Below are 26491 nucleotides of genomic sequence, written 5' to 3'. Positions count from 1 at the left end.
TTAGGGAGGATAGATAGGTGGGAGCAGCATTATGTAGAGATTTGAAAGCAAGAACCAAAATTTTAAATTGAGCCCTATATCTTCCAGGAAGCCAATGTAGGGACTGACAGAAGGGTGAAGCGTGGGAGGTCCAAGTGGACAGGGAGATGAGCCTCGCCGCCGCATTCATTATGGACTGCAACAACACAAGTTGTAGTCACGGTAGTCACCATTACTGGGAGTATAAGATGGACACTTCAAGTAGGACACTTCATATTATGATTTCTGCAGGTAGGGGAGATATTTTGTGTTAGGTATTCCCCATAACTTTATAAATATGTTATTGTGTTATTATGAGTTCTTAAATGTTTCCTTATATGATTTGGTTATTTGTAGTAGATTGAGTTTGTCACTGTAAGTATGATGTAATGCACATATGGGCTAGTCCTCAGTTAATGTTAGTTCCATCTGGAATTGCATGTCTTGGTTTGGTATTCAGGTATCTCAGTAACAGAGTCTTTGAACCTGTTGGCTGGCTGCTTTTATTTCCTGGATTCCTTGGCAAGTTAAAAAGAGCTCGGCCTGAGAGGCACAATGCCTTTGTAAAGGTAGTAACTGGTCACAGTGCAGGCAGAGGTTTGATACCTGCTTGGGAGAGGGGCTGAAGAACCCTAAGAAGCAAAGGCAGAGCACATCATACCTGCCTGAAAGAAGAAAACTGCAACCTGGTCCAGTGGAAGAAATTCTGAGAGACTGGGGTCTCAAATACTCCAGAGGCCCCATATACACATATTGGCTAGTCCTCAGTTAAAATAAAGCATTGTGTTGGTTCTATCTGGGACTGCATATCCTTGTTTGTTATTCAGGAATTCCAGTACGAGAGTCTTTGGACCTGTTTGCTTTCTGCTTGGTCCATGGATCCCAGGACAAGTTAAAATGAGCTAGGCCTGAGAGCCACAAGTGCATTTGTAAAGGCAGTTGCTGGTCATAATGCAGGGGGATGGTACCTGCCAGGAAGAAGTAAACTGCAACCTTGTCTGGTGGAAGAGCTCTGTCGCACCAGGCATACCTACTTTGCTGTGGGCCATCTTGGTGTGGATACCCAAGATGATTGTGTATAATTGTGTGAACATAAACTTGAGAGACTCTGTGAATTGCTCTGTGGTAAACTTCATTGACTGGATTCTCTAAGAAGATTAAAAGTTCATTCTGCTCAATGAATAGAAAATTTACCATAAATTTCACATGAAGAATTGCAATTCAGTGAACAGGATATATCTAGAGAGAATCTAGCAAGTCTGCAGCTCAGTGTCTCTTCATGTGTTTTTTTTCTGTAGCACCTTGGCAGAGGACTTAGTTGGAGCATGCCCCATGTCTTACATTTGGAACACCCCACAAACACCTTATGATGGAACATCAGTGGGAGGGAGTTACGCCAGAGCTGTGGACACCCAAGATGATGTACAAGATCATCAGAGTTAAGGATGTTAACGAGATTACAGGAAAGACCACTCATAAATAATGCTAATCATAACTCATGGATAAAGGTTATCTCACATGAGCTGCAGCTACAATAAGAAAAAAAAATGGGTTTCCTTAACTTCGGGCTTCCTATAGTTCAAGAAACTATGTTCAATCATACTTAATTAAATGGTTCATATAAGGTTAAAAATATTATCATTCTATTGCGTTCACATCCAGGTTTATAGTCATAATATCCCTTAACAAGTTTCTATATATTTTAAATCAGCATGCAGTTTTGTTTGTATAAACTAGGTCTGGAAAGCATAATACATTCAAAACAGATTTTACATTTGAGAGATTTTTTTTTCTTTTGGCCTTCAAACTATATAATGTCTCAAAAGGCTTTTGTTTGCCCTTGGCTCAATGCCAAATTTTGATTCCTTACAGATGTTGCATGGGGTATTGCAATTTCTGTCTGGATTTGTTTAACTATTTATAAGCCTAGAATATTGTAACCTCTTTAGGTTAAACTAAATTAACTCCTATACTTAAATGTTATTTTATTGTATTTGTGTTATTTCAACATAATTTATTTCTAAAATATATTATAGCAGAAACGGTTAAGCACTATAAATCTGCAGACATGCATTAATATAACCTTTATGAGTACAGGGGCCAACCACCACCTTTCCATAACCTACAGACTTTGCTGTAAATGGGTAATGCATATTAAAATGGTCTTGCTAAATATTAGACCTGTCCAGTGCTGTTCATGGTCTTGAGTTATAGCAGGGATAGGCAACCTTCAGCACTCCAGATTTTGTGCACTACATTTCCCATAATGCTCCCGGTATGAAATTGAGTTAACCAATCATAGGAATGAGCACTGACATCTGTATAGTTTGCTGTGGTAGGGCAGCCAAAGCTGGACTAGGATTGCCAGGGCCCTGGGCAGGGTGTCAGATTGGAGCCTCGTTCTAGAGCACTGGGCTCTGTTTCTGTGAGTGATGTATGTGTGTGGGAGAACAGACTTAGTGTTGTGTGTGTATAAGAGTGTGTGTAGTGGCTGAATGTGTGTGTAGGTTGGCTCTGCCAAATAACTATGTCTATCCTCTGTCCGTACTCCCACATCTGATGCTCGTCTCCAAGACTTCTCCAGGGCTGCACCTTTTCTGTGTAGACTTTCACCCCGTCTCCGCTCCTTCAAAAAATCTTTGAAAACACACTTCTTCCGGAAAGCATATCATTTAAACTGTTAGCAGATTTTCATTCCTCCCTCCCCCCATGACTCCTCTCCTGCAACTGTCAAAAATAACCTATTAAGTTCCGAGTAAATACTTTTCAAGCAACCTATTTCATTACCCCTGCTTATACCCTTTGTGTCACCATACCCCACTCCCTCTAGCATGTAAGCTCATTGAGCAGGGCCCTCAACCCCTCGATTCCTGTGTGTCCATTTGTCTGGTTACAATTACGTGTCTGTTAGTCTACCCATTGTACAGCGCAACACAATTTTGTTGGTGCTATATAAATAATAAAATAATAATAATAATAGTAGGGGAGTCTGAGTATGACTGAGTATGTTTTAAATTGGCTTATCTTTTGGCAAGAGAGGGTGTCATCCTTAGTGATCAGGTGGAGACACACTGGGAGCTTTTTCTTTGTGGTCCTGTGGAAAGCATTGAGGTCTGCACAGTTATTAGGAACAGATCACTTTAAGGGTTCCATCTTGATCTGGCACTCAGTGAATAACTCATGAAGTCATTAAGAAGTGCTAGGGCACAAGCACCTAATGGATAATCTCTCTTTGGGGGGCTTCATGTGATCTACAAATGATTTACTAACTTCAGGTTGTGAAATTAATCTTTTTTTTTTTTTGAAACTTGTACTTTATTAGTTTTTTCATGTCATAAACATATGGGGAAGGGGGGGGTTACAGAAAGAAGATAGGTGATGGGGAGGGGAGTAGGAGGGGGAATATAGTCACGATACAATGATGTACATGTTTTCAATGTAGTAGAATTAACAAGCGATTACATCTGGTTACATTACTTTAGTGTTACACCGCAGTTAGATTAATTACATTTTCAAACAACTTCTATTGAAACCTGCTTGCCAGGCCGGGCTTGGTTCTGATTCTAGCTTGACTCCACACTCTTTTCTACCTGCTGCCTACCTTATCCGTTCACTAGACCAAATCTACCTTTGTGATCTGAATGGTGTTTATGGGTTGGTCGTTCTCCAAGCACGCCACTGGTCCCACGCACCGCCTAGGCGGTTTGCACCAGAAGGCATCTTAGAGAAATTTGTCTCATAAACCGCTTGGTTATCTATTTCTTGGAGAAGGTGTGGTATATTTGGGGCTCCCGTGGTCTTCCATGATCTTGCTATCTGTTTTTGTGCTGTTAATAGTACATGGTATATCAGTTTCCTCGATTGTGTAGGTATATCCTTGGGGACCCCCAGTAGCAAATAGGTCATGGGGTCAAGGGGTAAGTTAATGTTTGTGGTTGCAGTAATGATCTTTTGGATATCTATCCAATATCTAATTAAGCGTGGGCATCTCCACCAAATGTGGAGGACCGAGCCGATGTCTTGTTTGCATCTCCAACACGTCGGGGATGTGTGAGGATATATTTTGTGTAGGCGTGTTGGCACCATATACCACCTATACATCATTTTTTGATGCTGCTCCATAAGAGGGGCAGACTTGATCAGTTTCCTGGGGGAGTATGCGATTTCCTTCCATTGGTGTGCAGTAATGGGTGTCAGGAGGTCCAGCTCCCATTGATTTGCCTGTGCTGAGCCAGCAAAAGGCTGGTATGGCCGTATGAGCTTATAGCACTCAGAGAGTTGTTTGAACCTTGGGGGAAATTTACCTGCGATTCCTATTTGTTCCCATACTGATAGTACCCTGTGTCTGGTGGGGGTTACTCCACTAGGTTTGTTGCGTTTGTGTAAGAAGGACTTAAGTTGTATGTACGAGTATTGTGACGTACGTGGGATATCATACTCTTTGCTAAGATACTCAAAACTCATTAGTTCACCTGAGTCAAATACCTGATCTAAGCAACAGACACCTTTCTCAGTCCATGGTTTAGCATGGAACGTTGGAATGCATATGTTATGGCTTCAATAGGAGTCGCCATAGAAAGGGGGTCAGCAGTCTCAATTTTTACACGTTGCGTATCCCATATTTGTAGCGCTAATCGTAATTGCAGGGGCATTAATTGGGTATTGGGTCTGTTATTTTTGTGTAACCATATCAGGTTAGTGGTCAGGAAAGGTTTAGTAGCTAAATTTTCTAAAGTCACCCATTGTGGCCGGGTACCCTTCACCATGTGTGTCAATAGCGGCGTCAGAGTCGCGGCTTGGTAGTAGGACTTTACATTTGGAAATGCCATGCCACCTTGGTTCACTGGAGCCATCAGCAGTTTGCTAGAAATTCTTGCCCGACCTGTCCCCCAGACAAACTGAATTAGTTTAGAATGTATGAGTTTAAAGTAGGATTGTGGAGCCCTCAGAGGGAGGTTCCTGAATACATATTGTAACTTCGGTAATACGGACATCTTAATAGCAACAATGCGTTCTGTCCAAGTAAGGAACAGTCTCCCCCTACTCCGCATCATAGACACGCATTCATTCCACACCCTAGTGTGGAGGGAACATTTCTGAGGCTTTCTTAGTGAATGTCAGACCTAAGTATTTAATATCGTTTTTCCTCCATTCGAATTGGTAGGTTTTATGCAATTGTGCCAGTATCTGCGGATCCAAGCGTAGCCCTAGTGCTTGTGTTTTGGATGTGTTCAAAGAGTAATAGGAGAGGTCCCCATAGTCTTTGATGAGTTGCATTATGTGTGGTAGAGATTTATCGGGTTGGCAGACATAAAATAGTATATCGTCTGCAAACGCACCTACTTTAACCTGATGTCCGTGCCAGTCCATACCCATTATATGCGGATGTGTTCTAATCGCTACAAGTAGTGGCTCTAGCGCCAGTACATACAGCAGGGGTGATAGGGGACAACCCTGCCTGGTGCCATTTGTAATTGTAAATGTGTCCGATTTAAATCCCGCTTGCATGACCTGAGCCCTAGGATGGGAGTACAGAGCAAATATTTGTTGGACAAACTGTTGTGGGAATCCGAATGTCAACAGGACCTGCTGAAGGAAGGACCAGCTCAGGCGGTCAAACGCTTTTTCTGCGTCTAGAGCCAGTAGCAACCCACCCGGGCCGGTCCCCCTCAGTTTCTCCATTAGTAGGGATAGTTTTTGAGTGTTGTCAAGTCCCTGTCTCCCCAGCACAAACCCGGTCTGGTCATCACCAATGAGTGAGGGTAGTATCATGCTCAGTCTAGTGGCCAAGATTTTTGCGTACAATTTAGCATCTGTGTTCAACAGGGAAATGGGCCGGAAGTTCTTACATTGGTCTGGGGATTTCCCTGGTTTTGGCAGAGTAACAATCGTTGCCAGTAACATCTCCGGTGGGAGTTCCCCTTTGGCTGTGGCTGCTTGGAACACTCGGACAAGTCTAGGGCCTAGGACTTCGGCAAATGTCTTATAATACGAGTTAGGTAGACCGTCTGCCCCTGGCGACTTCCCTGAAGGAAGGAGATTTATTGTGCGTAATACTTCTGGTAGGGTGATGGGTTGAAGTAATGAGTCCATGTGGGACTGATGTAGTCTAGGGAGGGGGAGTCGGGCCAGGAATCTCTTGATATTTCCCTCCTGTATGGGAGGGGTGTCAGGTTTGTCACCCAGGTTATACAACCCCGAATAATATCTTGCAAATTCCTGGGTAATGTCCTCTGGGTTTTGTATTTTGTGGCCGTCAGGGCCTTGTAAGTATGCTACTTTAGCTGCTGCCAGTTTCTCTCTGAGCCTAGCAGCTAGTTGTTTTGTGGCTTTTCCACTGTGGTGATATTGGGTCGCTTTTAGCTTCTGTAGGAAGTAGGAGGTTTTGGCCGCCTGCAGATCTGCAAGTTTGTCTGTAGTAGTTTGGATTTGTCTTGCTAAGCTTTGTGAGGGGGCTTGTTTGTTTTGGGCGGTTAATGTCGCCAGTTGCTTTTGGCAGTCTAATGTAGTCATTTGCCTGTTTTTTTTAAGATATGAGGAGTGTCTAATAAACAATCCTCTTACTACAGCTTTGTGGGCCGACCATACTATATCGTCTGGAGTCCCTCCCTCAGAGTTTGTCTAGAAGTAATGTGAAAGTTCAACTGCTATTTGGTCCACAAATGTCTTGTCTTGCAATAAGGATTCATTTAGTCTCCAGTTTCCTCTCCCCTTGAACTGGAACCTATCATGCAGCTCAAGAAATACCGGGCTATGATCTGACCAGGTGATATTGCCCATGACACACCTTGATACTTGTGCCAGCGTGGATTGGTCCACATAAAAGGTATCTATCCGGGTGTAGGTGTTATGCACCTTGGAGTGGAAGGAATAATCCCGTTCTTTTGGGTGGAGTACTCTCCAACTATCATATAGGTTATGGAGCATGAGTAATCTAGATAGTTTTTTACTCATGGATATTGTACTTGTTCGTCTGTTCCCTGTGGGGGTTGCAGTCGTATCTATGTCTGGTGAGGTTATAAAGTTAAAGTCCCCGCATAATGTCAATCCTCCCTGTTTCAGTTTGTCTATCTCATGGAGTACGTGTCGCAGGAATTTTTCCTGTCCCGTGTTAGGGAAGTACACCGATGCTATTGTGTATTGAACATTATTGAAAAGACCTACTAAAATAATGTACCTCCCTTGAGTGTCCACAGAGAGGGCTTGTTCTTGAAATGCTATGTCTTTATGTATCAGGATAGATACCCCTTTAGTCTTGTTGTCAGAGAGGGCATGGTATTGTGCAGGGTATAGTTTAGTGAACATAGCAGGAGTTCGGGCTTTCGTGAAATGTGTTTCTTGTATACACGCTATGTCTATCCCTTCTTTCTTAAGGTCTTGTAGCAACAGCCTGCGTTTGCCGGGGGAATTTAGGCCTTTTACATTATACGTTAGTAACTTAACCATTAGAACCTAGGGGGGTGAGGGATGCTATCCGCTTGGACAGTAGTCTTGCAGGAACCGTCGGTCTGTTACCCGGTTGCGGCATCCAACCTTTAGATTTGCACTGCCGTTTCAGAGTTTTAGGTTCGTGACTAAAAAGACGAAGGTTAGGGCTGTGAGTGGGGTGGGACGGGGTCGTAGGGGCAGGTGGATGACACACCCAATTCGGCTCCACCAAATAGAGCCTTGAGACTTTGCCTAGCAGGTAGGCACGTCTAATGGGGGTAGTGGTGGTGAAGTCTGTATTCATATTAGACTTCCACCATGAAACCTTAGGAGCATTTGTAACATAAAGATTAACTATACCAATAGGGTACTAAAGTAGAAGTAAAAACAACGTTAACATGTTTCAACAATTGAGTAAGTGTATCCTCACTTTCTATCATTCTAACATTGTCCCCTGGAGAAAGTTTACATAACGGTGCATGGCCCCATGAGTATGGGGATTGGATTAGTCATTGGGCAGTGGCGTATTCTAGCCAGCATTTGCTGCTGCTTATAATGAGGCTTAGTTTGCAACATAAGACAATTACATTCTAAGTGCACCTATAATTATTCTGATGTAAAGTCCTAGTAATTAGTATTGCACCATATTGTTAGAATAGTTACGCATTCTCCAGGAGTTCAATAGTCCTTCATTTGGCGGTCCATTCAGGCGACAACCTGGGCACTCCCGTCTGCTTAACCGGTTCTGGTAGACCCCAGTCTTTCAGTTTCTGGGTGCCCTGAGTCGGGGTCGTGATGGAGTGTATCGCGTCTTGATGAGAGATCAGAAGCTTAGCCGGGAATCCCCAACGGTAATGTAGGCCTTGCTCGCGTAGGGTAGAAGTGATCGGCGCCATCATTTTCCTAAACTGCAGCGTGTCGGCGGATAGATCCGCAAATATTTTGATGGAGCTATATTCTTTTGGCATGTTAGAGTTTCTGCTGACTCTCATGATCTTATCTTTCGCGTGGAGAAAGGAATTCTGGCGATTACATCTCTGACCGCGGATTGCGGCAGATGTTTCGGCCTGCGCAGCCTATGAGCTCTATCAATTAACAGCTGGTCTGGATGCAATTCTGGTACCAGGCTTTGGAACATAGTTGAGAGATAGTTATGCAATTCAGCATTTGTGATAGTCTCTGGTATTCCCCTGAACCGGAGATTGTTCCTCCTCGCTCTGTCCTCCATGTCAGCTAACTTTAACCTGTGTGCTTCCAGTGTGGCTTCAAATTCTTGAAATTTATCAGCTAAGCTGTTATGTGCTTCAGCATATTCGTCCATCTTGGACTCCATTTGGGCTGGACGGTTCCCAATGTCCTGTAAGTCTTTTTGCAGATCTGCTGTCATGGTCTTTATTTGCAGCTGCAGATTTCGCTGTATAGTGTTAGAGAACTCTGCCATCAGATCTCTTATGCCTCTCATCGTTGGAGGTTGATCGTCTGTGTTGTTTGTGAGAGATGAAGGGGGTGAGAGGGAGTTTTCCCGTGGTTTCGGGACGCCGCCATCTTGCCCAGGCTCAGCATCCTCGTGATGTTTGGAGGCCGCGGTTTTTGCCCCGAAAAATGAGGCTTTATCCGCTTTCCCGGATTTAGTTTTGGGGCGCTTTTACATAATGCTTATTTCCCCCTTTTATACTTGCTGTTTTGCTCATTATTCCGATTATAGTGGCTCCGTTTCAGTTTCGGTGCTGAGAGCTGCTCCTACATGCGACCGTTCAGCTCCAGCGTTAGGCCACGCCCCCCGTGAAATTAATCTTTAATGATAGTTTTAGTGATTTTCTCGAAGCTGTTATGGTGCAATGAAGTTGTCAGTGTAATGTCATGATTTAATTTTGAACTATTTTCTTTCTTTTTTTTTTAAATAAATTCATAGGATATAAAATGTATTATTCTATGTCATTTTTAGAAGAATAGCTTCCCTTTTATCAGTCCAAGTACTTGCACACGCTGCCTCGTCACATTGTGCATATCATCTGGAAATGGTGCTGTGAGTACTTGAACAGCACCCAGTTAGAGCAATTTGCATACATGAATTCTAAGTAGCACCTGAATGTTCAGCAGGATGTCTTGCACATTATGAGATGCAGAGTGTCTGTTCATTCTGTACAAGTTGTTATCTAGATGTGGGAGCTATTATATTCTCTAAATGACATAAACTAGTGGTAGAAGAGTTTGGATGCCATAATGCAAAAAGGAAAATAATAAAATGGCCAAGAATTGAATCTTTATATAATACTTAGAATGCCAGCATACTACCATAAACAAAACAATTAGCTGTACTGGTTATCTTGGTTTTAGCATTTCTTTATTGTTATCTATTTAAAAGTGTAAAGTTTTGCAATTTCCGTTATGTTAAAGACATACTCCAAGTACCCTAACCATTTATTGGGGAGCAGATAGGGGTCCTGAAAACCCCAGGGGTCAAATTTTGGCACTTTTCATCGTTAGCCCTGAGTTCACTGTAATATTGAGAGAAAAATACCATATGCACTTGTAGAATTTGTGACAGTGGCACTTCAGTTAGAGGAACATTTTAAGCATCATAACCAATATAAAGTTGTAGTAAAAATGATTCATTCCCCAGGTTTATTGTAAAAATTTACAGACTTTCAGCTGTTTGCAATGAACAAATCAAGCAAAAGCAATTGATATAGCTCAACACAACGAATGTAACTTATAATGACTTCTCCAGTCTCAAAATGATTTAATCCCTTCATGGCAAGCATCTTTAGTACTTAGTAGAGCACCCCTTTGCTGTTCTGGCAGCATTCCTGAGGAATTCATTCCATGAGCATAGGCCTCCACTTCAGTAATATTTGTGGGTTTGCATGCTGCAACCACCTTCTTAAAATACCACCAGATATTTTGTATGGCGTTCAATGGATGGGAGAGTAAACCGAATGAATGAATCGGTTCCACAAAATTAAAATAATATTTGAATTGTATCCAAAAACATTGGACAAAATTCGGTTCTGATTAAACAATTTTTTTTGCCCGAATACATTTGGATAAAGTTAACATTTCTGCAGTGCTAAAGTCTACTTAGAATCGTTGTCTTGTTGGAGCTTTAGCTTCCTCACAGACAGCATGACATTTTGTCCTAGGATTTCCTGATACTTCAAGGAATCCATCTTGCCTTCCACACACTGCAGGTTTCCAGTGCCAGAGGATGCAAAGCAGCCTCAGAGATTCACCAAGCCACCACCATGCTTAACCGTATGCAGCGTGTTCTTTTCAGTGGATGCTTCATTCTTCTACCTCCAGACATGCAGCCAATCCATTGGTCCAAAAAGTTCCAGTTTTGTTTCCTCGCTCCATAGAACTGAATCCCAAAACTTCTGTGGCTTATTTATGATTTTGAGCATATTAAAGCTGTCTTGTTTTGTGCTTTTGGGTCAGTAGTAGTGTACATCTTGGAGTTCAGGCATTGAAACCTTCTGCATTTTATATGCGCCTTACTGTGCTAACTGAAACCTCAGTGCCTGTTGCCAGCAAGTCTTACTGCAGGTCGTTTGCAGTCACTCAAGGGTTTTTCACAATCTGCCTTATCAGAAAAGTGGTTGTAGCCATAGATAGCTCCCTTTTTCTGTCCTGTCCAGGTAGTGTAACCACTGTTCCTTCAACTTTTAACTTGTGAACTATGCTTCTAGCAGGGTCTCTAGGAACATCCAGTATCTTTGCTATCTTTTTGTATTGTGTTCCTTTGTAGAGGGTGATGATCTCTTCTCTTAACTTTGTGGACCATTCTTTAAATTTAGCCATATTTCTAGCATGCAGTCAAAAGTGACATTCAACAAACTCCTAGCCAGTTCAGGTATTTCAAGTGTTCGAGCTCAAGCATACCTGTTGCAACTAATGAACCCCTTGATAAGCTGCATTATGTGTGCATGAGACAACACCTTATTTGCATATTTGTACTGTTGTGAGCGATTCTACTCATGGGATTGAATACGTTTTAGACTGGAGAACTCATTATAAGTTGCATTTTCACTTGAATTTTGGGAAACCACTTGTAATATTCAAATGTTAAGCTATTTCAATTGCTTTTGTTTAATCTGTTCATTGCAAACAGCTGAAAGTAAATATTGACAATGGTGGTTGAATAATTTTGATTAACTGTAGTTCTCTCTAGTTGTTATAGTTCCAGGAGTGCTCTAGCACCTCTCATTGTAACCTCCCATTGTCAGTTTGACTTCTTTCCTGAGGTGCACTGTGCACCACTCCCAGTCTCTACTACTAGAACTGGACGCTCATAAGGAAGGACGCCTGCTAGCTCTCCTGATTTAAGCACTGCAATGGGTAGCTTAATTTTCAGCATTGAGACAGTCCCATTTCCAGTGCATTATATGAGCTATCTAGCTTCCCCAAAGAGCTGTCCAAGCCTGCCTCAGTATCAATGATTCATAGTCTCAAAATTGAATCAGTCTGTAAAAGGCTACTTGCTACCCTTAATTTGTATAATTTAGTATTATTCTCCAGTCAGTTTTGAAGGGCACTTGGCAAGAGCTGGGCAGAGATCTGTACTGCAGGAGATTATTTAAAACAATGCGAGAAGGCTGTATGTGCTCATGCCACACAAATAACTCAGTGGGGAAGCTAGACTACATTCTATGTAGTTTGCAGGAAAGGTGATCGACAGGCCCCACTTCCACAGACTGGGGAGGGCGACGAGGACCCAGTGGAGCTCTATCTTGCAGCTCCGCCGGGTTCATCTCCCGAGATCTGGAGCATTGTCATGGCAATGCCCCCGATCTCGCGCAAGTGGACTCTAGCCCCACAGGCTAGAGTTCACTAACCACTTGCACCACCAAGGATGGCAGCACAGTCCCCCCTCACAGGCTAAAGGTAAGAAGGCTGGGGGATATAATACCTCACACACATCACCCTCACACACAACACTATCACACAAACATTACCCTCACATACACACAGCACTCTCACACACACACACAGCTACCTCTTACACACACATTACCCTTACACACACATAGTCACCTCTCACACACACACACACCTCCTTCTCACACACTCACGGCACCCTCACACACATACACATCACCCTCACACACACACTTCATCCCTCACACTCGCAGGTCCCTCTCACACATACATTACCCTCACATACACAGCACCCTCACACACAGCACCCTCACACACAGTGGCGTACACATGATCCATTAGGCCCCTGTGCGAAAACTGATCTGTGCCCACCCCCATAGCTGTGACCCCTGCGACCGCGGTATGTATGCCATACATTTACAGGACCACTTTAGGCACCCGGACCTTTAGCTCAATGAAGTGGTCTGGGTGCCAGGTCCCTCTAGTTTTAACCCTGCAGCTGAAAACATAACAGTTTCAGAGAAAATGCTATGTTTCACTGAGGGTTAATCCAGCCTCTAGCAGCTGTCTCACTGACAGCCGCTAGAGGCGCTTCCGCGATCCTCACTGTGAAAATTACAGTGAGAAGACGCTGGATGTCCATAGGAAAGCATTAAGTAAGGGTTTCCTATGGGCGTTTGAATGCGCGCGCACGCACATTCGGAGCTGAGAGACGGATCGGGGCAGAGAGATCCCCAGCGCCGAGGGAGCCCCGGTGCAGGAGAAATGTAAGTGCTGAAGGGGTTTTAACCCCTTTAGCTCAGCTGGAGGGGAGCCTCAAGGGTGGGTGGGACCTCAGGACTATATAGTGCCAGGAAACCTAGTGGTCCTTTAATGACAAACATTCAGATACACATACGGACAAACAGATACCCATGCAGACCAAGAGATACACATACAGGCACACACACACACACAGACACACAGATATACACATACACACACACATACATACAGACACACACTCATAGTAACAGACCCACATACACTCTCATTAACAAACACACACTCACTAACAGACAAGTATACACACACACACTCACTAACAAACTAATAGACACACATACACTCTCACAAACAGACGCATACACACTAGCTAACAGACACACACTGACAGACAGAAACATACACTCTCACTGACAAATACACACTAACAGACACCAAACAGACTCACTAACAGACACACAATCAATAACAGACACACACAGTGTGTCAAACACACTCTCTGATACACACTAGCAGACACACACTAACAGACACACACACACACACACACTAACACTCACATTTTTTTAAAAATTTAATCCTCCAGCCTCCCTACCTTTGGGAGTGCTGAGGGGATTCCAGTTTTCCCTGGGGTGCAGTGGGGCTGCTGGGCAGCCGGTCATTGCAGGCGGTGAGGGAGCACTAATCCTCCTGTTCAGCTCCCTCGCGCGACGCTTACTGATGCCGGAGCCAGAGTGATATTCCATCTCCAGCATCACTGTGGTGTGTGCGAGGGAGCTGAACATGAGCATCAGTGCTCCCTCGCCACCTGCAGTGACTGCCCACAAAATTACGCCACTGCCAGCCTCGGGGGGCCCTGTGCTCACTCACATACATTTCACGACTTACAGCATCCATCAAACACACTGCACCCCTCACACACACTGCACCCCTCACATACTCACTTATTGTACCCCTCACATACACACTGCACCCCTCACATACACACTGCACCCCTCACACACCCACTGCACCCTTTACTCACACACACTGCCCCCCAACACAATGCACCACTCACACATACACAATACTTCCAAACACACACATATATATATATATATATATATATATATATATACTACACCATCCCTCACACAAACACTGCACCCCTCACACACATACTGCATCCCTTATACACACTCTCTACAGACCCTAGCCACACATGCATTACATTCCAACACAAACACAACACGACTAAAACCGACCTTATTACACAATACCACACCACAATCAGCTCACTCTACACACATGCAATCCGACAAGCAGGCTCCAAACACATACACAATACTCTTTCCTGGCCCTTTTGTCTCCTGGTATTCCATTTATAGAGACACCAGAGACAAGTTGCAAGGAAACACAGCGCAAGCATGTTATTAAATTTGCTTGCACTGTGCAGAACAAATACAGGGCCTTTTTCTCATGCTAGAGCTCTTCAGCAGAGCTCTGCACACGGTCTGCACTGGAAGAGCATTAAACCAACATGCTCACTTTGAGTGGGGGCATGCTTGTCATTGGTGATGACAAAACATACCCTCTCTGCCCCACCCCATTCTTAGTGAGTCGCCGTGATTAAAAAATGTCCAGGCCAATTTTTTTTTCTCAGTCCGACCCTGGTGATGGAATCCTGGTGCCAAAGATACAGCTAAATATTACGAAAATGGTAAGTTAAGTTTCCTAGCACCATAACCACTACAGGAGGTTGTAGTGGTTATGATGCCATATTCTTGAATTGCAGTAGTTATGGTAAAATGTGATTATTTCTAACTTGTTAACATTAACATTAAAGTACACCATTGTACAGACTAGAAAATCAAAATGAGTGTTTTTTTCCCCTCCATTTATTCTTCTGAATAATCAAGTAATGTAACTCTACCTATCACACACTGTTGAAAGGAGAACCTATATTTTTTTTTTAGAAAGAACAATATGAGCTCTGGCCCTGAGTATTATTTCTGGTTAAGGGCACCTTGCCTTGGATTTAACACAACACATTTAATTTCTACTCTTTCTCCTTTCTATGTGCCATAGAATATTTCAAATCCATTTTCCGAAACGAAATAAAAAAAGCAACATCTTATGTACTGGCACATAATATTTTTTATTATATATAAATATATATAGTTTCCATTATTTCCAGGTTAAAGGTTCCCAATCTATTTACAGATATTAGAAAGGTACATTTCTCAGTATGTATCATTGGGTAATAAATATAAAAGAAACAAATTGAAACCAACGTGGCTTAGTAGAGAAGTAAAACAAGAGATTACAAATAAGAAAGGAGCATTTAAAGCATTTAAGTCGGACAAATCAGAGGTATCCTATAAGATATAAGAAAGCCAATAATGCTTGCAAAAAGGCAATTAAAGTGGCTAAACTAGAAAATGAGAACTTGATGGCCAAAGAATGCAAAACCAACTCAAAGTACGTCAATTCTAAAAAACAAAACAAAAAATAAAAGTGTAGGCACTCTGGAAACAGAGATGGGTCTGTTAGCTAATGAAGACCAGGAAAAGGCAGAAATTTAAAAAAACTATTTTTCTTCAGTATATATTAATGAGGATCCTATAACAAGAGATATGCAAATGGTTGCTGCAAAAAAATGCAGATAACTTGTGATTGGGTGACTTGAGACAAGGTGCTATTTTTTTAGTTCTATGTGACATTTTAACTGTGAATGTCAAAATAATGTTTGCTTTTACTGCAGTAACATAAACATATTTGTATTCAGCGATGTCTCACGTGTAAAACAGTACCCCCTTTGTACAGGTTTTATGGTGTTTTGGGAAGTTACAGGGTCAAATATAGCGTGTTACATATTTCAGTTTTTTACATTGAAATTCGCCAGATTGGTTACGTTGCCTTTGAGACCATATAGTAGCCCAGGAATAAGAATTACCCCCATGATGGCATACCATTTGCAAAAGTAGACAACCCAAGGTATTGTAAATGGAGTATGTATAGTCGTTTTTAGTAGCCACTGGTCAAAGTTAGTGTTAATATTTGAAAATGCAAAAAACTAATTTGAATGCAAATTTTGGCCAGTGTTTGTTACTAAGTGGCTACTAAAAAATACTGAACATACCATATTTGCAATACCCTGGGTTGTCTACTATTGCAAATGGTATGCCATCATGGGGGTAATTTTCATTCCTGGGCTACCGTACGGTCTCAAAGGCAACCTGGCAAATTTTAATGTGAAAAAACTGAAACGCAAGCCTTATATTTGACTCTGTAACTTTTGAGAACACCATAAAACCTGTACATGAAGGGTACTGTTATACTCGGGAGACTTCGCTGAATACAAATATTAGTGTTCCAAAACAGTAAAACGTATCACAACAATTATATCGTCAATGTAAGTGCCATTTGTGTGTGAAAAATGCAAAAGATTTCACTGTCACTGACGATATCGTCATTGTAATACATTTTACTGTTTTGAAACACTAATATTTGTGTTCAGCGAAGTCTTCTGAGTAAAACAGTACCCCCCCCCCCCCCTCCCCCATGTACAGGTTTTATGGTGTCTTGGAAAGTTACAGGGTTAAATATAGTGCTAGAAAATTAAATTCCCTGAACATTCGGCCTGGGTTGTCAGGCAGGTCCTGCAAATTGTAATTAATAAAATGAGCTAATTATGTAATTATTATATATATGTGTGTGTATATACATATGTGTATATATATGTATACAATTTTTTTATTTTTTTAAATGTATATATAGGTATATAAAGTTATATATACGTATATACTTATGTATATAGATATATATTATTTTGTTCTACATGTATTTTGATATCAATATATATATATAAATTTTAAAATACAGTTAGAACGAAATTAAGCATGTATATATATTTTTTATCTATTTATTTTTTATTATTTTTTTTATTTTATTTTTTAACGTATTTATATATTTATTTATTTTTTATTATATATAAATATATATAATGAAACTTATATATATATTTAATCAATATCATTGTACGTGTATTTTGATATTAATATATATTTATATATATATAATTATGTATATATTAATATTAAAATACACGTAGACAGTGTATGTATATTTAGGTGTATGTGTGTATATGTGTATATATATATATACTTAGATCATATATATAATAAATATATATGATCTAAGTATATTTAATTTATTTTTACACTGATTTAACTTATTTTATTTAATTTTCAGGCAGCAGGGGGAGTACCTGTCATTACAGGCACTCCCCCTGCTGGCATTGACATGGACTGCTATGCCGTCCATGTGATCGCGGGGTCCTCGCAAGGACCTCGCGATCACATGGCCCAGGGGGGGCGAAGAGGATGGAGGGGGACTCCCTGGGCTCCCAGGTAAGTCCCCATACCGCGATCGCCGGCGTGGGATCGCCGGCGACCAGTAAGTACAAAAGATCGCAGGGCGTTCTATGCCACCCTGCGGCGTTTATAGCCACCAAAACAAGGACGGCATAGAACACCCTGCGGTCTTAAGGGGTTAAAAAGGGTTCAAAATCCTTGCCTGGAAATTATAGACCTGTGAGCTTAACATGTGTGACTGGGAAAATATTTGAAGGGCTATTACGGGATAATATTCAGGAATTTATTGGGAAGAACCTTGTTACTAGCAATAATCAGCATGGTTTTAGGAAACATAGGTCATGTAAAACTAACCTAATTGCATTCTACGAAGAAGTAAGTAGAAGTATAGATCAGGGTGTTGCTGTGGATGTGATCTACTTGGCTTTTGCCAAGGCATTTGATACGGTTCCTCACAAAAGGTTAGTCTTCAAACTAAAAGAAATTGGTCTAGATGAATATTCTTGTTCTTGGGTAGAACATTGGCTTAAGGATAGAGTACAACGAGTTGTCATTAATTGTACATTTTTAGGCTGGACAAAAGTGGTAAGTGGTGTCCCTCAGGGTTCTGTTTTGGGACCGCTTCTATTTAACATATTTATAAATGATCTTAAAATAGGCATTGAAAGCCATGTATCGGTGTTTGCAGATGACACAAAACGATGTCATGTAATAAAATGTGAGCAGGATATTGCTTTGCTGCAGAAGGATTTGGATAGATTGGGGGACTTGGCACTAAAATGGCAGATTAATGTACTAATTAATGTACAGAAATGCAAAGTTATGCACTTTGGGGTCAAGAATGCACAAGCAACTTACACCCTAAATGTTAGTGAATTAGGGATAACCACACACAAGAAGAATTTGGGAATTGTTACAGACAACAAATTAGGCAACAATATGCAATGTCAATCTGCAGTTGCTAAGGCCAGTAAGGTTTTGTCATGTATAAATAGCGGCATAAATTCTCGGGATGAAAATATAATTTTGCCTCTTTATAAATTGCTGGTAAGTCCACACCTTGAATATGCTGTGCAATTGTGGGAACCTGTTCTAAAGAAGGATATCATGGCACTAGAAAAAGTGCAGAGATGAGCTACAAAATTGATAAAAGGAATGGAGCATTTTAGTTACGAAGAAAGGTTAAAAAATGTAAATCTCTTTCGTTTAGAAAAATGGCACCTGAGAGGGGATATGACAACTTTATACAAGGGGGCGTGGCCGGCAGCCGAGCTACATGGCAGCACACTGACCGAGCTCCTGAGCTACACGGAGAAAACCGCAAAAAAAACGGAGGTAATCAGCAGCGATGGGGAACCAAAAAAAAGCCTCAACGGCATCCCAGCACACCGGGAAAACCCCGGTCGGGAAAACAGGCACCGTGACCCGCCTGTTCCGAGATTATTCTGAGCGCAAGTCAGAGCTCGGCGAATCCAACATGGCGCCGGCGGCATCACACGAGGAATTAGACCCGCCAAGCCCCATGGGATCAGAGGCTTCTAATGCATCGATGGATACTGACATTAAGGATCTAATCCGAAATGTGCCTTGCTTCTGCTGGGCTGACTTTCCTAGGCAGTGTATTTCCCAAACAGTGGCGGAGGGATAAGTTCCGAATACCCAGACCATAATACCCCAACCCTCCTTCCCTCATCTCATATTTCCTAGCTGACTCAGTTATGGCAACAATCACGGTACTATCACACAATGCAAGGGGGCTGAATACCCCCGAGAAACGTCACATGGCTCTCACAGACTACCACAAACAAAAAGCAGATGTGGTATTCATACAAGAGACACATTTTCGTAAAAACTCAGCCCCTTCTCTGAAATCTAGGCACTACACCAAGGGCTATTTTAGCAACTACACAGAATCAAAATCGAGGGGGGTAGCGATGCTCATCGCCCCTCACCTACCATTCACATACAAGGAACACTTGGCAGACGACAATGGTAGATATTTATTTCTTAAAGGATGCATAGGAACAACCCCAATTACACTGGCCAACATCTATCTTCCCAACAGGAAACAATTCCAGGCCTTACGCAAGCTACTCAAGACACTAGAAACCTTTACCGAAGGCTTACTATTATTAGGCGGCGACTTCAACACTTCACTAGACAGTGCACTAGACACTACGTCCCAGGCACAAACTTACCAAGCTTCCACACGAGCGCTTACCCAAAAACTTCTAGACTCCCACCAGCTTTATGACTGCTGGCGAGTCCTACACCCTACTAAACGTGAATACTCATACTATTCACACTCCTCATGCTCATACTCAAGGATTGATTTGCTCCTCATGCCACACAGATTCTTAAATCTGATCGGTTCATGCGATTATGGCTCAATCACATGGTCCGATCATGCGCCACTTTCTCTCTCAGTCACGATCCCTTCCCTCCACCCCTCTAGGACGCAATGGAAACTCAATGACACTACTCAATTCTCCAGACATATGGGACCAAATTGAAGCTAGACTGATTTTCCTCTCTAGTCGTTTCTCTCACACCTCACCCCTCTGCCAGTCCTTACATTGGCTTCCTGTATGCTATAGGAGTCAATTCAAGGTACTAACTCACACCTATAAAGCACTGAACAACTCTAGCCCCTCTTATATCTCCTCACAGATCCATAGATATGTCCCTTCTCGGTCTCTCCGCTCTGCCCGTGACCACCTCCTGTCCGTTGTCCGCACTCGTACGGCCAACTCGCGCTTGCAGGACTTCTCGCGGGCGGCTCCCTTCCTATGTAATAGCCTGCCTACCGCCATCAGACTCTCCCCTAGTCTTGCATCTTTTAAGAAGTGCCTTAAAACCCATCTCTTTAGGAAAGCTTATGGCCTCCAAGACTAACCAATACCTCACATACCTCTTGCCCTCTCCTAAAGGGCAGTCCACCTTATTTGATTGCAAATTCCTGTCCTAATGTGTTTTACACCCCACCTCCTATAGAATGTAAGCTCGATCGAGCAGGGTCCTCTTCAACCTATTGTTCCTGTAAGTTTATTTGTAATTGTCCTATTTATAGTTGAATCCCCTTCTTAATATTGTAAAGCGCTACGGAATCTGTTGGCGCTATATAAATTGCAATAATAATAATAATAAAAGTTTCCTTAGGCCAATACTTTGAGCTTAACACACATCCAGACTCAGCCTTTCCCATGATCTGGGAAGCACATAAGAGTACGATAAGGGGGACATTCATTCAGGCAGCCTCTAGACTCAAAAAGCAGAGGGAATCCCGCACACTCACTCTGACCAGGGAAATCAGGAAACTGGAGGAAACACATTAGAACGACTTAAACCTAGCCTCATACAAGATTCTAGTAGAGAAAAGGACCGAGCTAAACACAATCCTTAACGTCTCCACTAAACACGCTCTAGCTAAAACAAGATGTACATTCTACGCACAAGGTAGTAAATGTGGGCGTCTTCTGGCCCACGCATTAAAGAAACAAAGGGAACATACATTCATAGCAGCCATTCGAATTAAGGAGGGCACACTGTCACACTCCATGACAGACATTCTCAAGGAATTTAAAGAATTTTACTCTTCACTATATAACTTAAGACAGTCCCCCCCTAAGGCCACAGATGTCCATGACTTTCTCTCTCAGAGGATACACAACACCATACCACGTAATGTCTGAGACTCCCTAGAACAGCCCATCTCACTAGACGAATGCCTACAAGCAATTAAACACCTCCCGTTAGGGAAGAGCCCTGGCCCAGATGGGCTGACAGCCAAATATTATAAGACGTTCGCTACTTTACTGGCGCCCCACTTTCAAAACTCGTTCAACTCTCTACTCAAAGAAGACGCTCTCCCTCCACAGGCTTTGAACGCAACAATCACACTACTTCCCAAACCTGGGAAGGACCCGACCCAATGTGGCAGCTACAGGCCGATATCTTTGATAAACATTGACCTGAAGTTGTTCACAAAAATTTTAGCCAACAGGCTCCGCCCCCTACTACCTGGATTGATCCATGCAGATCAATCAGGTTTCATCCCCAATAGGGAAGCCAAACACAATACCACGAAATTGCTGAACTTCATACATAAAGCCACGAGAGAGGGATGTCCCAGTCTACTCCTGTCTATTGATGCTGAAAAAGCGTTTGACAGGGTAGATTGGACTTTGCTATCACACACCCTACAACACTTGGGATTTGGTCCGAACTGGCTAAAGTGGCACAACGCAATATACTCACACCCCACTGCTAATATTCGTGTCAATGGCCAACTATCAGAGCCGGTAAAAATAACGAATGGCACTAGACAGGGGTGTCCCTTATCGCCTCTGCTCTTTGTCTTGGTCCTGGAACCCTTTCTACAGGGAATCAGGGACAACACTCATATCAGAGGCATCACAGCAGGCAAAGAGGAGCATAAGATTGCAGCATTTGCTGACGACATGCTCTTTACGCTTTCAGACCCTGTCACATCAATACACCATCTAATGGCTGAGATGGACTCATACAGTAAGATATCAAATTTCAAGGCCAATCTCAGTAAATGTGAGATATTGCCGCTCCACGTCACCGCACACGATCGGGCCTCCCTGCAAACAGACCAACCTTTTATTTGGGCTCCGCACAGTATTAAATATCTGGGGATCCATCTTACAAGAGAAGCCTCCCAACTATTTGAGAGTAACTTCCCCAACTTGATGAAAGGCATAACCTCAGATCTTAGCGCCTGGAACAAACCCCAATTTGGCTGGTTTTGTAGGCTAAACATTCTAAAAATGAATGTCCTACCAAGACTATTTTATGTCCTACAGGTATTGCCAATAATGCTGCCGAAATCGTGGTTCACGATGGTTCGGAAAACATTTACAAACTATATCTGGGCACACAGACACCCGAGGATAGCATATTCACTCCTTACGAGACCGAAAGACGAGGGAGGCCTTGGCCTCTCGGACATTGAACGATACCACCGAGCTATCCATCTCACCCGACTGTATGAATGGACGAGCCCACAGCCAGCCACACAGTGGATAAACATAGAAGGTACCTTTTTCAGGGCACCCATCTCCACAATACCTTGGCACAAATCCGGGCAATCACTACTACTACATGCGCCACCCCCCACCATCTCACCGACCTTACACATGTGGGCCAAAACGAGATCACACCATACAATTTCTCCATACCCCTCCCCGCTATACCCACTCACCCACAACCCTTTATTCCAACCAGGAGAAGACGGGAAGGCATACAACCATTATCACACATCAGAATTTATGCACCTAGACACAGTAATGGACATCTCGAGTAAACAGATCAAACCACTACAAGCTCTCACTGAAAGTCATAGTGCAATTCAATACTTCCAATACAGACAACTCACCCATTTTATACGCACGGGCCCGCTCGCCCACAAACCCTTTCGGACGCACACACAATTTGAACTACTGTGTACCCACCACACTCTGAAAAAAAAACTCATCTCAGTGATGTACTCAGCGATTACACAGACACTACCCCACCACTTACCTGCATTCACTGTTTCTTGGGAAAAGGAACTGAACACTTCATTCTCACCAGAAACATGGCGCACTATCTTTAAGCAAATCCACAGGTCTTCTCGGAACACCCTAACCCAAGAGAGTAACTACAAAAGGATAGTAAGGTGGCACTATACGCCAACAAAACTAAAATCCCTTTTCCCTAACCACTCCCACCACTGCTGGAGATGCCAGGCACCCGAAGGCAACACAACACACATATGGTGGACTTGTCCAGTGATCACTCATTACTGGAAACAGGTTCATGGAATTTCGCATTCAGCCATGCAGACCCCTATCCCGTTCACTCCAGAACTATTTATCTTTCTAATCCCCCCCCGAAACACGCCTAAAATGGTGTCAGACCTCCTAATTCACCTTTTGTCAGCAGCAAACCAACTCATACCAGCTCTGTGGAAACATCCACAACCACCCTCTATCCGCGAATGGATACAAAATGTTGAAAAGATTAGGGAACTTGAGGAAACTTTTCACTCTCTCGCAGATACATATCAACGCCACCTAACCATGTGGCAACCATGGTGTGATTACCTCAAAAACAGCACAATATAATTGTTGTCCTACACCAGGCTTGAACCTTGAATACCTGATCCACCACATACCTTCTTCCCCTTCCCTCCCCTCACCCCTCCCCCACATCCAGACATCCTGGGAAGTGTCGTTGCAGGGCAGGTACTAGCAGGGACCTCTTGTAATATACCCAGTGATACTTAGCCGATGTCTTACACTGCAATCTAATAGGAACCTCTAGTGGCTTGAACTCATACTCGCTATAGAATTATCCGTATACAGCGCATTCTCCTGTCGAAATACTGTTAAGAGATGTAATATTTTTGTTATTCATGATGTTTGTTACTCAACATACTGTCATCCACTGATAGACTCAATGTACTCTATTGTAGACCACTTTTTATATGACATATATCCGTATACAGCGCATTCTACTGTCGAAAGAATGTTCAGAGATGTATACTTCTGTTATTCATGATGTTTGTTACTCAACATATTGTCATTCACTGTATGACTCAATGTACTCTACTTTAGACCACTTTCTTTATGACGTATTGTTGTACGTGTTATAATTCTCAATAAAAAATGTATAAAAAAAAAAAATGATAACTTTATACAAATATAGTACAGTGCAAACCATTATCTGGAAATCTATTGATAAACAGGGCTATACATAGGACATAAGGTCACACATTTAGGCTGGAAGAAAGGCGATTTCATCTAAGGCAAATAAAAGGTTTCTTTACAGTAAGAGCAATAAGGATATGGAATTATCTGCCTGAAGAAGTGGTTTTTATCAGAGTCCATACAGGTGTTTAAACTGCAATTGAATAAATACTTGCAAAAACATAACAAACAGGGATATAATTTCTAATTAGTGGGGTAGTGGCTGCTTGATCCAAGGAGACATCTGACTGCTATTTTGAGGTCAAGAAGGATTTCTTTCCTAGTTTGTTGCAAAATTGGAAGCGCTTCAGACTAGCTTTTTTGCCTGCTTTTGGATCAACAGCAAAAACATATGTAAAGAAGGTTGAACTTGAAGGACGCAAGTCTTTTTTCAGCTATGTAACTATGTAACTATATTTACACTTTAAATGATGTGTTATTGTTCTTTTTCACATGAAATTTTTTTAAACTCATAAATAAAAAAACATTCCCTAGACATTAACAAAACAACATCTCAAACTAAAATAAGCATTACTGTGCGTAAATGCATTACTTTTGTATTAAACAGAAAAAAAATTCTTCTCAGTGTTGTAGTTAATATATTGTACTATACAATGCTATAAATGATGCATGTTAATAAACCTTAATCCCTGGCATACTATAGTATTTGATAACATCAGTACAACAGCAGTACTATACTGATTCATAGTTCATTTACCCCCAAATAGTTTTGCTGGTTTTCCCATGTTGGTGTCTTGTGTTTGACTAATTTGATATAATGGGGTAAAAGTCCATAGTATCTACTAGCAAGTGTTGAATATATCAGCTAAGTTTAAAGGTTTGTATATAGGGGTGGAGCTAAGTGGCTAAGTGCTTGCTATTAGAGATGTCGCGAACATGACATTTTCATGACATTTTTAATAGTAGTCAGTTTCCTTCACTAGTGTGCGTTTCAGAGCCTGCCCAGTGCCACCACTCACTCATATCTGGTGTCCAAATAGCTTGCATTTAAAAAAACCTAAACTTTTTGGACTGTAATATAGTAGCAGTCAGTTTCCTTCACGAGTGTGCGTTTCAGGGTGTGCCAGGGCACAGTGTCACACCAGTGCAACTCATATCTGGTGTAACAGTAGTGTACATTTAAAAAAAAAAAAAAAAACTACAATTTTGACTGTAATAGATTGAATAGCAGTTAGTTTTCTGCCAGCGTGTGTGTCAGGCTCACAACGTATACTGTGCCCACTTGCCCAGTGCCACCACTCACTCACTGGTGTCACAATAGCTTGCATTTAACAAAAAAACTTTTTGGACTGTAATATAATAGCAGTCAGTTTCCTTCACGAGTGTGCGTCTCAGGGCCTGCCCAGTGCCACCACTCACTCACTGGTGTCACAATAGCTTGCATTTAACAAAAAAAACTACTTTTTGGACTGTAATATAATAGCAGTCAGTTTCCTTTACGAGTGTGCATTTCAGGGCCTGCCCAATGCCACCACTCACTCATATCTGGTGTCCCAATAGCTTGCATTTATTAAAAAATAAACTTTTTGGACTGTAATATAATAGCAGTCAGTTTCCTTCATGAGTGTGCGTTTCAGGGCCTGCCAGGGCACAGTGTCACACCAGTGCCACTCATAGCTGTTGTCACAGTAGCTTGCACGCATAGTACCACTAATCAGAAAAAAAATGACAGGCAGAGGCAGGCCACCCCGCAGGGGCCGTCGTGGTCGCGGTTCTGTGATTCCCTTTGGCCCTAGAATAATGCCCAGTGTTTAGAGGCCACGTACCCTGAACTTGAAAAGTTCTGAGGACATAGTTGACTGGCTAATATAGGACACCCAATCTTCTACTGCTTCTGCTCGGAACCTCGACACACCATCCTCCTCCAGCTTAGCTTCGGGCACCTCTCAAGTTACCACTCGCCCGCCTGCCGCCACCACCAACACTAGCACCACAGCCGCTTCACTTGGTATGTCAGAGGAGTTATTTACACATCCGTTTGAAGAAATGAGTGATGCGCAACCATTATTGCCAGAGGATGTAGATAACAGGGATATGTCTCAGTCAGGCAGCATTGCACACATGGACGTACGGTGTGATGATGATGATGTTGTACCCGCTGCTGCTTCCTTTGCTGAGTTGTCAGATACAAGTGAAGCGGTTGATGATGACGATGCGTCCGTGGATGTCACCTGGGTGCCTGCTAGAAGAGAAGAAGAACAGGGGGAAAGTTCAGATTGCGAGAAAGAGAGGAGGAGGAGACGAGTTGGAGTTGGAGCAGGGGGAGGTCGT

This window comes from Pelobates fuscus, chromosome 6, assembly GCF_036172605.1.
Source record: "Pelobates fuscus isolate aPelFus1 chromosome 6, aPelFus1.pri, whole genome shotgun sequence".
Taxonomy (NCBI): Eukaryota; Metazoa; Chordata; class Amphibia; order Anura; family Pelobatidae; genus Pelobates; species Pelobates fuscus.
Note: the sequence above shows the minus strand (reverse complement) of the source record.